This window comes from Rhinoraja longicauda, chromosome 28 (assembly GCF_053455715.1).
Source record: "Rhinoraja longicauda isolate Sanriku21f chromosome 28, sRhiLon1.1, whole genome shotgun sequence".
Taxonomy (NCBI): Eukaryota; Metazoa; Chordata; class Chondrichthyes; order Rajiformes; family Arhynchobatidae; genus Rhinoraja; species Rhinoraja longicauda.
Window position 1 is genome coordinate 17,207,774 of NC_135980.1, and position 15,308 is coordinate 17,223,081.

Below are 15,308 nucleotides of genomic sequence, written 5' to 3' on the forward strand. Positions count from 1 at the left end.
TGACGCGGGTGGAGATCGGTAGCAACTGTTGCCTTGAGAATAAACGCCATAGTCACGGTAGCCGTGGAGACTGTTACCCACCAACAGCTCGGGCCCGCAGCAAGGTGAGCACCGCTTCCCAGTCAGAGTCAGGGTACAGCCACATCCCGGGCATCGTGCCGCCGCGGTGGCAACTGTGGTGGAAAGTGAAGGGGTGTCTCACTGTCCCTCAGGAGCCATGTGCCGCCGCACTCTGTGTTTACCGCGTCCGCTGCAAAATGGCGGGTTATTCTGGGGAGTATTCGCCGGACGGGGTTCTCGGGCCGCAGGCCTGAATGAGAGCCGGGGCCTTGTTGCCCACTGTTTGTGTACGGGCATCCGGAGTGAGCAGCTACAGATCGGGTCGCGGAGTTAGTTTGTAGCAACGGGTGGACTTCGTGATATTACTGCCCCGAGATCCAGCGAGGGTATTGATTTCATTAGAAGTGGCTCCCAACTATCGGGGCAAAAAAAACCCCAAGGTGCTTGAGCAACACGGGATTGTCGGAAGCATTTGTGGTGGTAAAGGGATATTTGACGTTTCGCTTTGGGATCCTACATTAGGACCTCAAAATTCCTTTTCCATCGCAGATGCTGCTCGACCCGCTGAGTTCCTCCAACAGTTTGTTATTTTCTCCAGATTCCTGCATCTGTCGTCTCGTGTCTCCAACTATTTCGTGGGTCTGGCCTAACTGTGTTGTATGAGTAAGTGTAGGGGTCTAATGGGTGAATGCAAAGTGTCTTTCTATTATCAGTTGTGTGAGACTGTGAAACAGAAGAGTGAAAAATAGCAGTACGATCAGTCCCATATATAAGATCGTGTTTCGGAAGTTTGCAGACGATGCAAACACTGGCTATGTAGTGAGCAGGAATGCTTTAGACTCCATAGAGGTGGGTTGATCATTTGGGCAGTAAAATAATAGTGTAAGGTACTGCTGAGAAATGTGGAGAAACAGAGATCTTGGAGGTAATGCCTTTGGGGTCCTAAAAGGTAGCAGGACAGAACACTAAGGTGACACAGGTGATTTATTTTGATTTGAGGAATAGAAATAACAACAGGAAGGTTATGTAAGAACTGTATATTATGCAACTTGGACCGCAGCTAGAGTACTGCCTGTAGTTCTGGACACCGCATGCAGGAAAGGTGTGACTTCAGGGTGTATGGAATGAGGATATTTGGACAACTATTAGTTTTGAAAAATTTGATACAATAAATAGAAAAATATGATGAATGATTTGATGATCCAGGGTTGTTTTGCTAGGTGGATGAGGGTGGTTTAGATTATTAATGTCATGTACTGAGGTGCAGTGAAAAGCTTTTGTTTGCATGCTACACAATCAAAGACAAGACTACATGATCCCAATCAAGCCATGCACAGTGGACAGATAAGGATGAAGGGTACAACATTTAGTGCATGATAAAGTCTGATTAAAGATAGTTCAAAACTCTCCAATGACGTAGTTGGTAGGTCAGGACTGCTCTCTAGCTGCACCCGTCAGTAGCCTGATGACTGCTGGGAAGAAACTGTCATTGAATCTGGAGGTATGCATTTTTAAACTTCTGTACCTCTTTGCCTGATGGGAGAAGGGAGAAAGAAGTGGGAGTGACTGGGGTGAGACCGGTCCTTGATTATGCTGGTAACCTTGCCGAGGCAGCATGAAATGTTGATGGAGTCAATGGAAGGGACGCTGGTTTGTGTGAGGGTCTGGGCTATGTCCACAACTCTGCAATTTCTTGCTGTTTTGGATGGAACTGTTTCCCAAACCAGGCTGTGATGCATCTTGATAAAATGCTTTATTTGGCACATTTGTAGATGTTGGTGAGGGTTATTGGGGACATGCTGAGCTTCCTACGCCTTCTAACGAAGTAAATACATTGGTGTGCTTTCTTGGCCATAGCTTTGTGGCTGGCCCAGGACAAATTGCGGATGATGTTTATTCCTCGGAACTTGAAACTTTCAACCATTTCTCCTTCGGTGCCATCAATGTATACTGGGATGTGTATACTACTTCACTTCCTGAAGTCAATCATAATCTCCTCTGTCTTGCTGACATTGAGGGAGGCTGCTGTCTTGGCACCAGGTTACAAGGTTCTCAATCTCCTTCCTGTACTCCGTCTCGTCAGTATTTGATATCCGACCCACTGTGGTGGTGATATCTGTGAACTTGTAAATTGAGTTGGTCTGGTATTAGGCTGTACAGTCACGAGTGTATAAAGAGTATCCTAAGGGGCTGTGTGCACATCCTTTTGGGACGCCAGTTACGAGAATTATTGTGGTGGATAATTTATCACCAATCCTTACTGATTGCGAGCTGTTAGTCAGTAGTCAAGGATCTAGTTGCAAAGGGGAGAGCTGACATGATGTGCTTGGTTGGCATCATGGTATTGAAAACAGCTTGAGGTGCATAAAAAGGAGGAGTTGAGATGAGATTTAATAAGAAGGAGCTAGTTTCCTTTAAAGTTGTAACAAATCAGTGGGAAAAGATTTAAAGTTAGAATGTCTAGCTGGGCAACGAGGGTGAAAATGAAGAGATCTTGAGATTGCTCCCTGAAGTGGTGGTTGAAATGGGAGAACTTCACATTTAAACAGTACTTGGATTTGTGACCTGCGGGGATAAGGCCCAGAAGCTCATTTCTGGCCGGTTTGAGTATACTGGCTTGAATGTCCTTCTCTTTCATTTTTTTGAAATGATAATATGCTTACAAGTTTAGTTTATTATCGTCATGTGCAACCGAGGTACAGTGGACAGCTCTTTTGTGTGCTATCCAGTCAGTGAAAAGACTATTACAACAGAGCACTTGTGTCCAGCGCTAGATATTGTAAACTATTTTATGAAAAAGATTGTGAGGGTGTCTATAGCATTGTTACTATTCTCTATATTTATGATATTTATCAGTCCTGAAAATCCTAAAGATGTCCAAATTGTTCGGGAAGGGCTATATGCTACACATCAGTACCTTAATATCTCCTATGGTTAATTCAGGAGTAAAATTCCCTGTTTGCAACATCCAAGTATGAAATGAGGAAGTGAGCTAAATAAAGTTTGAGCTAATTTCAAGACTGTTTGTGCAGCTGAGCATCTATTTGGCTTAATGTATCTCATGCCATAGTCACATTTGCTCAGATATTGATTGTATCAGTCACTTTATTTTTTAATCATAAATCTTCATGCAACATTTTCTATGGTGAAAATAATTTGGTGGAAAATTGATGGGAGTGCTATAACGTTCTCAAGTGAAGAACTAAGATTATTTTTGTGAAGAGAAGGCATGCAATATGAAGGAGAACGTTTCCTTGTAATTATTGTGAAAACTGGAATAAATGTAAAATGTGACTGTTTAAATATTTAGAATTGAAAGATCAGATGTATTTTGGGACTGAAAAGGGGCAAAACTCCCCTAATTGAGAATCTATGGAACAAGGAGACCAAACATGTTTTATATAATTTACCTGTTATTGGAAATGGTCAGAGTGGGACTTCAGTGCAGAACTGAAGGAACAGTCAGGTGTAACATCCAGATTCAGGAACAGCTTCTTCCCTACAACCATCAGGCTATTAAACGACGTAACCTCCAAATAAGCTCTGAGCTACATAGACTTGAACTTCTACATTACAGAGTACAATGTTTACATTTTTGGATGTTTGGCTGCAAGAAATAATTTCATTGTACTGTTTGGGACATCTATATACTAAAACTCGTTTGTTCCTGAACTACAGCCAAAACAGTACACAACAGCGCAACAATTTTAAGCTCACCTTACTCACCGTCGTCCCATTGGTGCTAATGGAAGAAGTTTCATTGAAATTGGCATTGTATTTTTAAAGTTATTCACATTTTAAAGTTTAAATCTATCTCCCAGGGAGGGGAGGAGGGAGGTTGAGGGGGATGGAATGGGGGGGAGGGGGGTGGGGAAGGAGGTAGGGGGATGGGGAGGGAGAAGGAAGGGGGGATGGGGAGGGGGGTGGAGAGGGGGTAAGAAGGTGTGGGGGAGGAGAGGGTACTGCACCAGTGTAGGAGAGGTTTGGGCCCAATGGGTTCACTTGGTCTAGTATGACAATAAAACACTTGAACTGTGGGTTGTGCTGGCAGTCTTGGTGGAGGCATGTTGCCAAGCAGTCACCCACCACTGGAGAGGAAACTAGATTGTGGGCACTGAATGTAATACACTGCATTGGCAGAAGTGCAAGTGAACACTCTTTGGGTTTCTCGATTGTGGGAAGGAAAGATAACAACAGGTATTACATCACCTGTGGTTGCATAGAAAGTTGCTGTGAGAAAGCTAGTGGGCAATTGGTATGAATGCGTACCAGAGTTTTGGAACTTCTGCCTTCTATGTGATCCACTATTAGACACATTTCCCTCCCGTTTCAGAATTGCAAAGGGACCAATACCAATACGAAGCGCACACATACCGATTATCCAATTCCTTTCTCACATCAATTTTCTAATCACGGGTGATGCAATGCCAGAGCAAGGCCACACGCAATTTGGAGGATCCACCTCATATGGGTAGCTTGTAACCCAACATTATGAATGTTGAATTATCCAATTTTTGGTATCCCCTCACTCAACCCCCCCTCTCCCTTCTTTCCTTTGCCCCACCTGGACACCCACCTATTTGTCCCCTCCACTTTCCTCCCTCTGGCTATACAATCCCCAACTGAAAGCATTTCACTTGCCTTCCTTCCTTCATTTCTTATCTCTGGCCTTTGTTCCAACCATCTGCCTATTAACCACCTCCTCACCTGTGTCTGCCTATTACCTGCCATGTTTTGTCCTGCCTATCCCCTTTTCCAACTTCTCTCCTACAATCAGTATGAAAAATGGTCTCGACCCGACAAGTCACCCATCCATGTTCTCCAGTGATGCTTCCTGTTCCTGCATTTATCTTTTTTTATAAACCAGCATTTGCAATTCCCTTTTTCTTCCTTCTGCTGTCTATTTAAGTGTTTGTTTATATGCACCTCACAATCTTGTATAGTTTGGTCAGATTACCCATTGGGTTTTTTCACTCCAGAGAAAACAATCCAATCTCTTCCCATAACTAAAATGCACCAATCCAAGCACAAACCTTGTGAATCTCTCTGCATGTTATCCAGCACAACCATGTCCAAACTCTGTGTTCTATTCCTCAACATATGAAGAAAAATTCCATATGCCATCGTCACCTTATCTGCCTGTGTTGCCCCCAGGTCTCTGTATTAATCAATGTTCCGTTGTGTTCTATTATTTATTGTTTATATCCTACACCTTTTTGACTTCCCAACCCGTCATCCAACACTTACTAGGATTAACATCTCAACTTTCAAATGAATCTACATTTAGACAGCCATCCTCATGGTCCACAACAGCACCATTTTTGCTACAATGCAGCCACTGCTCACATCCATTATCCTCTCATCTTCCCTGTGATTAGAATGATGCCACCACTTCCCTTCTCCTTTCAGTATTTAGACTTTGGAGATAGAGCGTGGAATCAGCCCATTTGACCCACCGAGGGCCACACAGGACAGTGAACACCCCGTACTGGCACTATCCTACACTCTAGGGAAAATTTACAGAAGCCCATTAAACTACAACCCTGAATGTCTTTGAAGTGTGGGAGGAAACCAGGGCACCTGGAGAAATCCCATGCGGTCACAGGGAGAATGTACAAACTCAGTACAGACAGCACCAGTAGTCAGGATTGAACCCGGGTCTCTGATGTTGTAAGGCAGCAACACTATCGCTGTGCTGTCCTAATTCTGATGGGGCTGTCCCTCAGCGGGTTTTTTTGTTTGCTCTCCCATCTCCACCCACTCCCATTCTCACCACATTCCCTGTGCGATTGCAGGAGATGCAATATACTTCCGTTCACTCCTCTCTTTGCCATCCTGGAGCCCTCCCAGGATGTGCAGTAGTTTAGTTGCATCTTTTCCAATTTATTGTATTGCGTTCGGTCTACGCAGTACAGTCTCCTCAACGTTGGAGAAAACAAATTCAGATTGGGTGATGCTATTGCAAAATATCTAGGTTCAGTCTGCCGGGGTGATCCTGAGCTTTTTGTTACCCATTACAATAGACAATAGGTGCAGGAGTAAGCCATTTGGCCCTTCGAGCCAGCACCGCCATTCAATGTGATCATGGCTGATCATTCTCAATCAGTACCCCGTTCCTGCCTTCTCCCCATACCCCCTGACTCCGCTATCCTTAAGAGCTCTATCTAGCTCTCTCTTGAATGCATTCAGAGAATTGGCCTCTACTGCCTTCTGAGGCAGAGAATTCCATAGATTCACAACTCTGACTGAAAACGTTTTTCCTCATCTCCGTTCTAAATGGCCTACCCCTTATTCTTAAACTTACCTTACCTTAATTTCCCATTCTACTCCTGTTCTGTCTTTAGTCTATTGCACCTTTTTAATAAACCCCAACACCAGGTTGAAGAACAGCATCTCATCTTTCAACTTGGCGCATTCCACCCCTCAGGACGACACATCAATTTCACATAACCAATAACCAGCTCTTCAGGTTTGTATTGGAACCTGCTAGCTCTGATGTTTTGCTCTCCATTGCTGCACCCTGACCTCGTATTCTTATGATGTCTCGACTCATTGAGTCGTCCCATTTCCCCAATTTATTTTTCCATAATCTATATTTTCTGAAGTTCATTAAGTTTCCCTTAATTTTGCTGCTACCTAATTATAATACGGGAATTTACCAGAAGAAATGAATCAACCAGGGCATTTTTTGGGGTCTTTAAAAGAAACCGAAGTACCCAAAGGAAACCCAGGTGAATATAGGGAAAATGTACCAACTCCACTTAGGGGGGTAGCTTTGTAAAGCAAAGACTGAGGATTAATTTCTAACAACAGGACCACTGAGAACCCAGGTTTGGGACACTTTGATATCTTCTGCAAAGAATAATGCAAACGAAGTAAACAAGAGTTAAAAAAATTAGCAGCAGAAAAATACAATGCAAGCTATTTGAGTGCAACTCTTCCTTTGGGGGTGGGGGAAGAAGGGAAGAGATGGAAGGGAAGAGATGGATGGGTACATCAACTGGTTGTAACTAAATTCCGAGACAAAGTATCTACAACCTTGCAGAGATCAATGCTGACCAAGTCAAATGCACTGCTTTTATCCATTCTCTTTGTAAATGCAAAAAGATTCAATCCGATTAGTTAAATGTGATCGCACAACAATTTCATCCAATATTACTCTTTTAGATTAGCCTGCACCTTTCTCAATGAAGTTTTATACTGACCGTCAGAATTTATTCCAAAATTTGGTCGTACTGAATTTCAATAGCCCATAATTGCTTAATTCTTGCCTTTTTTTAAAAAGAGGTAAAATGTTAACAGTCCACCAGTTCACTGCCATCAATTCCGTAGAGGGGAAGTATTGGAGAATGATGGCCAGGGAACTCTCTGCTTTCGGTGTTTCTTATAACGGAAAGGAATATATTTAATCTGTAGGAAGAAACTGCAGATGTTGGTTTAAACCGAAGATGGACATAAAAAGCTGGAGTAACTCAGTGGGACAGGCAGCATCTCTAGAGAGAAGGAATGGGTGGTGTTTCGGTTCGAGACCCTTCTGCAGACTATATTTAATCTGGCCAGGTGATTAACCCATATTTAAAGATGCTAAACCTCTTAATTGCATACCTCTTTCACTATGTTTATTCACTGCAATGTATCACATTTTTCCTCTTAACTACAAAATTAGCATCAACCCCACCTTTTATAAAGACAGCTGCAAAATATTCATCTTTGCATATGGCACATAAATGTCAAACTACTTTTGATTTTAATTTTCTTTTTTTTTAACCATTTCACTTTTCCTAAATTTTCTGTTAATTGTATTGTTTGCCTAATCACTTAGGTTTCCAAAATTTGCCTTTACACTTTTAGAACCTTTGCGTCATTTTCTGTCTTTTTGCATAATTATGCTAAATCTAATTGAATAATCCTCCATACAGCCCAAAAAATTCTTCCTTTCCCTAGTTTAATTCCCTGAACCAAATACTAGAATTGTTGTCTGAAGAAGGGTCACGACCCAAAACGTCACCCATTCCTTCTCTCCAGAGATGCTGCTTGTCCTGTTGAGGAAGGAACTGCAGATGCTGGTTTAAACCGAATTTTGAGTCTTTACTAGAAATGTATCTCTTTTTGGGCTTGCGGTGTATGGTATAAAATATCTCCAATGAAAAATGCAATACATTTTACAGTTCTGGAATAATTGAAGCACTGCATATTTTGTCTGTGTTTGCAGAAACTTGCCTACAGATTTTCTCTTCTATTTTCCTTGGATTGATCCCCAAATATATGATTGGCCTTTGTTTTACAATTCTTTGGTTCACGTATGTTGCTGCATTTCATGATTTTTGTTTCTCATATTTTGTTCCTCACAGCTGTAATTGTTTCTTGAACAATGACTCCACCCATCTATTTTTATTACCCCTTTTAAAATCTTGTAATCAGGAATGTTGAGCAGTTATTCCTCTGCCTACAGCCATGTTTCAGTGACAGCTAATATACCATACTTGCATGACATTGTTTGTAAGCCTGACTTATTTGCCCTGGACCTAAATATAAAAGGTTGGAACCACTCAGCAGGTCATACAACATCTTTGGAAAGGGAAATGGCGATAATGTTTCTGTTGAAAGTTCCTTCTTCAAAATGGAGAAATATAGGTAGTTCTGCAAAATGTGTATTTACATACAGTGAATTGGATATAACGCATAAATAAATTAGGGAAAAGTATTTGGATTATGTGCGCCAAATTGGTTAGAACATGATTTTCATTGGGAACTAGAGATGTACTTGAGTTATTTTGGAAATTAATGGACAGAAAAAAGCTGCTTAGCCATACAAAAGACGAGGGAAAGAATGTTTCTATATAACCTTCCCACAATAATTGGACACCATTGTCTCTTAAGAATGCAGTCGGACAGTTTCAACACAATATTCTATTAAACAATGTAACCTGCCACCTTTAGTGTTATTTTTATCTTGTAGTGGATTTAAAGCTGTTAAAAGGACGTTTCATTTCAAAAATCCTCTCGGGATCAAGTCTAGAGTGTTTTATTGTCATATGTCCCAGATAGAACAATTAAATTCTTACTTGTAGCAGCATAACAGAATATGTAAATATAGTATACTGTAAACAATATAATAAACGAGAGAAAAAAAAAAGTTTAGTGTGTATATATATATATATATATATATATACACACACACACTCAGAAATACACATACATGGAGATCATATATGTGTGCATATGCGCACACACATACATACGTCCACAAAAAAACTAACAATAATAGCGCAATGATAGCAATAATAGTCTATGTAGTTCAGAACTCATTTGAGGTTGTAGCCGAATGGCTATTAAAATCTTTATTGCAAGTCTGAAATTCTCGAGTCCCTAACTCTCTTTTCACATTGACAATTGTTTTCAAACGTGTTTTTTTTAGCACGAGGTTTCTTAGGAATGCAACTATTGCATTGTAGTAGAACTACCTGTAAAGAGGACAAAGGCTTTGTATTGCCAAGAACACGATAGAAGAATGAATAGGAAATGGGGAATATCTAAGAACATTAATAGGGCAGATAGTAGATGACAAGAAATGTTATGTGTTGTAACCAGTAGGTCCGAGCATACCAATCAATGCAGAAGAAAAATGGAGCTGCAGTTAATGACTTTCAACAAAAATGAACAGTTCTGATAAACTCAGTGAAAGTTGGAAAATGCAATGTTGAGTCCAGAAGGCTACAGCATGTTCAGATGGAAGGTTGGATGCGGTTCCTCTGGCCTAGCAAATCTTGACGCAATATCCTCTGCGCAAATGTTGCCTAACGTGTTGTAGATAACCAGCGTTATATGTTATTTTTGTTTCTGATTTTCCAGTATATTCAGGTTTTGATTTTCATGCTTTATATTAAAATATAAGCAAAAAGTGACAGTTGCCTGTATTCCAATCTTTGCTTTCCCTGCCTTACAAACACCCTCACTAATTGCTCAGCTTTCATCTGTAGATCTTCATTTCTACCTTTTGAATCTATGCTTAGCCTCCAGGCCTGGCCTGCATAGGTTCGATTTTCTTCAGGAATGGCTACTGATCTGTAACCTTTTGTAGATGGTATAATTTTAACTTTCAATGCCCGATTGCTGAGTAAAAATTCTGTCTGTCAATAAAAATTGAGTTTAACCTTTTGGGAAGTTTTTTTTATTGAACTGAAAAGGATTCTGATTTGCCAGCCTAATTGTGAGAGGTAGCTAATGACATGATCTTAAAATTATATAAGATTTGGTACAAATGTAACGCACAATGCTTGATTGTAAAAGAGTAAACTTCGGGGCAGGATTTATTTTCATTGACAGATTTTTTAAAAAAAATTATGAAGCTGTTCATTAGTACGTTAATTTTATTTTGTCTCAATATTAATGAGCTTTTGCAGTGGTGCTGTGATTTCAGAATGTCTTTTATTTGATTGTTTTGCAGATTGTGGTTAAATGGACCAATTTCAAAACAGATTGGTGACAAATTTGATATCCAATCAGATTGCTTCCATGATGCGTATGGATGCTGTGTAATTCTCAGAGTTTGGCTTCCCTATCCAAGGAGATACTTCTGAGCCAAATATAGGTAAAGGCTGAGTCAAAAAATCTGGATTCCTGAGTGCCTTTAAATCCCCATGAAGTATCTTTCACCTGCATTCGCAGAGGACTGCAGTTGTGACAGCTAAAATTGGAAAAACTCCAATGTCCCGTGATGTGGAAGCAAATTGCTGTAAAAAAACCTGTTCACAAATGCAGATCTGAAGTCTGTTGAATGTTCATGACTCAGTCCATATTTGTGAATGGGCTTTTTGAGTTTATGATTTAGTCATTTAATGCTCAAACTATTTGTGGATATCTCAAACATGAATTCATTTTACATTCAGGGACATTAGTCATGGTCACACAGCACAAAAGTGGGTCATTTGGGCCATGATGTGTAAACTGACTGGTGGACACCCATCTGTATTGACCCTATCTTCCAGCACTTGGCCTGAAGTCTCCTATGCCCGAGCTATTTGAGTGCTTGTTTAGATACTACTTAAATGCAGTCAATTACTCTACTTTCCACCATTCTCTTGGGCAGTGTATTCCAGATACTCGCCACCCTCAAAGTCCACAAAATAATTTATCCTTTGTCCTAAATCTTAGTGGTTTATTTCCAGCATAGAAAGATATTTCAGATAGCGATTGAGTATATGAGCTTTCGATGCCAAATATCTTTATTTTCTAAAGTCCACATGTTGAATTTGTGCAACCTCAGTCAAATTTTCATTGTTTGGGATTTGTTAGATCTGCACAGAATTCAATCAAAGTATTTTTTTCCCCCCAAAGTTTAGTCTTACTAGTTCAAATGATTTTTAACATAACCAGAGATAAACTGGCCTTTGGAGTGCATCACTTCAAGTCGGTTCATATCTAAACAACCATTCATTTGTGTATTGGCCGTAGCCTGCTGACTATTCTCTAACAAGTCTCTTTCTCAATGACCAATTTTAACTTTTTAACAAGTTTCTTAATGTATTGTTTTTAACAGACTTGATCTGTCTTGATCTGACAGTGATACTTGCAAGAGATGAGTTCTGGAGATTTAGTATGGTTGGAGAGTTTGGAGACCTTTTACTTTAACATCCTTTTGTATCATCACATGATTCTTTGTCTAGGAATTTAGTTACAGTCAGTTGATGCTCCCCTCCATCTCTTCTTCCCCCCCCCCCCTCCAAGGAAGAGTTGCTCTCAAAATAGCTTGTATTGTATTTTTCTGTTGCCTATTGATTTTGACTCTTGCTGTCTTAGTTTACATTGGTCTTTGCAGAAGATATGAATGTGTCCTAAACCTGGGTTCTTGGTGGTTCTATGGTTGTTGTTTGATCCTCTGCTACCCCCTTAAGTCTGCTTTATACGATCTAGTCCATAGATGTGCTGATTGACAAAGCCAGTCATTTTTGGTTAGACTATTTGATGCTCGGCGTGTGATCATGCTGCAACATCTGATGGTTCTGTTCAGGCTCATACTGTGGCTGCTGGCTCATACTGCTTAACAATTATTTGCATGCAAACTCTGTAAAGGGGCAATTTTAAAAAAAAATGTTAATACGATGTGGCGATATCACTGGAAAGTCGGTTTTTGGTGATGATGCCCAGTATTTTTAACGATAAATATATTTAAAATTCAGATTTGCTTGGATTTCGTTTGGCCATCTTAATCATCTTTAATTATATTGGTGATTTGTGATTTGACCTGCATGGTTTCTGGTATGTGCTTTTAATGTGATGTAGAAAATAAATTCTGATTCAAGCCCATTGACCTGATGAGTTAAATGTATTCCTTTCTACTCGGATGTTACTTGACCTGATGAATATTTATAGCAACACTATTTTATTATATAAAAATTGTACGTAGATACATGTGGCTTGCAAGCCAAATGTTTGAAAACACAGTTGGTCCCATTGTGAACTCCAGATAAATATATTGTGATTTTTATGTCAGGGTAACCTGCACTATTGTTAATATATTTGTTTACTATAGCTCGTCCTTTAAGTGAAGGACCCAGTCTCAAAATGTTCCTTATTTTATTGCATTGATTTAAAAGCTCCTGTCTGCAAGACAGATAAATATATAATCTCTGGATAGGCAAAGGAACTGATGGACATTGGCTGACCTAATTGCTAATATTTTAATTTGCATTGGAATATCCATTCTAATACAATTGAAATGCTGGGTGAGGAGAGTAGGTATATATTGAGTGTACATTTTTGTTTACAAGTATAATTATAAAGGGAAGCTATTGTTATTTATTGAAACATTCAGCATCATAAATGGGCAAGCAGGGATTCTTTTATTTTTTAGTTACGTCATGTTGCTTTTATTCTTTCCATGCTACACTTTTTGTATACTGCTAACTTCCAAAACTAAAATTTAATTTGTGCCAATTTAATCTCCATACCGAATTTTGAAAACATATTGTAACGGTACATTTTATCTCCATAACTCTTATTAAAGCAAAAGCTAGTTGGGCCTCCATTGCCATTAAATCATAATGAGAATTTCCTTGTATGCAAGGCTGTCCGTGGGTGCGGGGGGAAGAGAGGGGAAGTTTTGTTGCCTCCATCACAGTGAGGGGGTGTTTGGAGTCACTGTGATGGATGTTTGTGTTGGGGTCGTGTGTCCTGTGTTCTTTTCTTTTTTGCTGTGTCTTGTGACTGCTGAAATTTCGTTCGGTATTTATACCGAATGACAATAAAGTTTTGTTATACTGTTATACTGTTATCACATTTTGACAAGGAATGACATAGAATCAAAGGCAGAATCCAGCATTGCAAGTTCTGTGGAGATTGAGCCATTGCCCTTTACTCCAATTAATTAGTTTAGTTTATTATTTAGTTTCATATCGGCAATATTATGAACAAGGGGACAGGGAAGCATTTTTCTTGATATAGGCATATGGCTATGTGCAGTAAAACAATCTGGCAACATTGTGTGCCGGGCTGCTTTTAATTTTTAGGAGTGGAAGGGGAATGAGGAAGATATGTAATCATAATTTGTTAATAAAAATAAACATGATCTTAGCTGGAAAACTGTTACATCCACAAATTCAGACTATGATGAAGTTGATGACTTCGAAGAACTGTGAGGCAGAGTGGATTGGTGAATGTTTCAGGGCACAGGAAATATAGTACTCAAAAGATGCTGTTGGTGGAGACTTGATTTCAGGCAATTGGAGGGTGAAAGGGCAAAGTGATCAGGATATTGGGGGTAAATGCAACAGTTCATAGGAAATTAATCTCTTGGGGCTTCAGAGGGGAAATGTGGGAGAAACCTGAGGGTGTTGTGTGCCAGTCGTGAATACCTTGAGTACGGGTGATGAACTGATGATTAAATCCAGGAGGATGTGGCTTGTGATCAAACCATTTGTTTTTTTGATGGTTTTATTCTCTGAATGCAAGTAATGCTGGAAATACTCCAATCTACCCACAATGGTATCCTTCTCCTTAGACTTTTGAATATCTCATTGGCATTCCTAGCTGTGTTGGAAAGGAAATTTTGGGAGTTTGACTTTGGCAATAAAACAAATGGTTATCCCCAAGCCCGAACATGTCACTTGAGTGATATTGTCCCAGTGCTTTTGCTGCTTGTATTGATTCTGAGGAGCTGTTGCAAGTTACAGTAGTTTATCCTTTTTTCTTTAACTTTTACAGTAGTGGAAGCATTGAAAGTTAAGATGAGTGACAAAAGTTTTTTTTGCATGGTTTCAGGAGGATGTTGTGGTGGGAATTTTGTTTTGTTCCTAATTTTGTTTCATAGGTGGTAAAACCATTTTTTTTGAAGTGCCCAGTGATGAATCTCTTGTTCAGTGCTAACTGGCTGCTCTCTTTTGTTGCTTGTGATGCTGATGGTTGGTCTAGTATCATACAACACAGAAACCGGCCTTTTGGCCCACCATGTCCATGTTAACCCTTTTCCTCTCTTTTTAATAGCTGTACACCGTGGAAAGTCAATGTTGTCAAAGGAAGCAGTCTGGCCTTTTCAATGTTACCTGCCCTTTGTTGGCATGTATTTCATTATTCAACAAGCAACAACTCAAGTTAACTATAGAATTGAAAAAAAAACCCAGTATTGATTAAGCAACCAAAGATGACTGGAGAGTATTATCCATGGAATGCTCCAGAGCTGTGGAGTCTATTGATCGTTATCAACCTGACTCATTGACTTACGGGACTTTATGGTACTCTTGCATGGTATGTTGCTGCCTTGATGTTGATCTCTGTTACAAATTCCATTGACCAGCAATAGGTCCATAATCGAACTATTTTGGCTAAATAGGCTAAACATCTGCTTATCCACATTTCTTAAATGTTGTGAGAGTATACCTCCAGTACCTTCCCATTCAGTGCATTCATGTAGTAATGATTTTACTGCCAAGTTGTCAAAAAACTTGTGTGCCGAGATCCATTTATTTTGGTGCTGAATTTTATCTCTCTTTTAACCTTTCAGCTTTGTGTGGATGTGGTTTGTTGTGTAAATAAGAGGTTCTATGGAAGACTTGTGAAATTCCTGATGAATAAAAGTTTTTCTTTTGTTTCCACCGTAACTAGTTAAAGTTATATTTAATGCTAAAGGGTGATTTACATTTGTGCTTTGACTTGTAGTTCTGCTGCATTCACTATTGTGGTGGAGAATCATTTGCTTGTAGACAGTTAAAGATGCCAAAATGTTTGCTCTGGTTAAGTGTTCGTTATCTTAT

General features: G+C 39.8%; 1 protein-coding gene across 5 annotated transcripts in view; it reads left to right on the top strand.

Annotated features, from left to right (window-relative positions):
- The window catches only part of LOC144606990 (DNA-binding protein RFX2-like), a 69,168-nt gene continuing 53,860 nt past the window's right edge, over window positions 1-15,308 (top strand). For 3 of the 5 annotated variants that reach the window (XM_078423499.1, XM_078423503.1, XM_078423504.1), the window contains exon 1: window positions 10-104. The gene's annotated coding sequence lies outside the window, so the exon portion shown is untranslated. Of the gene's footprint in view, window positions 105-14,692; window positions 14,803-15,308 lie in introns of those variants that run through there. The other 2 variants (XM_078423501.1, XM_078423500.1) reach the window with 2 other exon arrangements.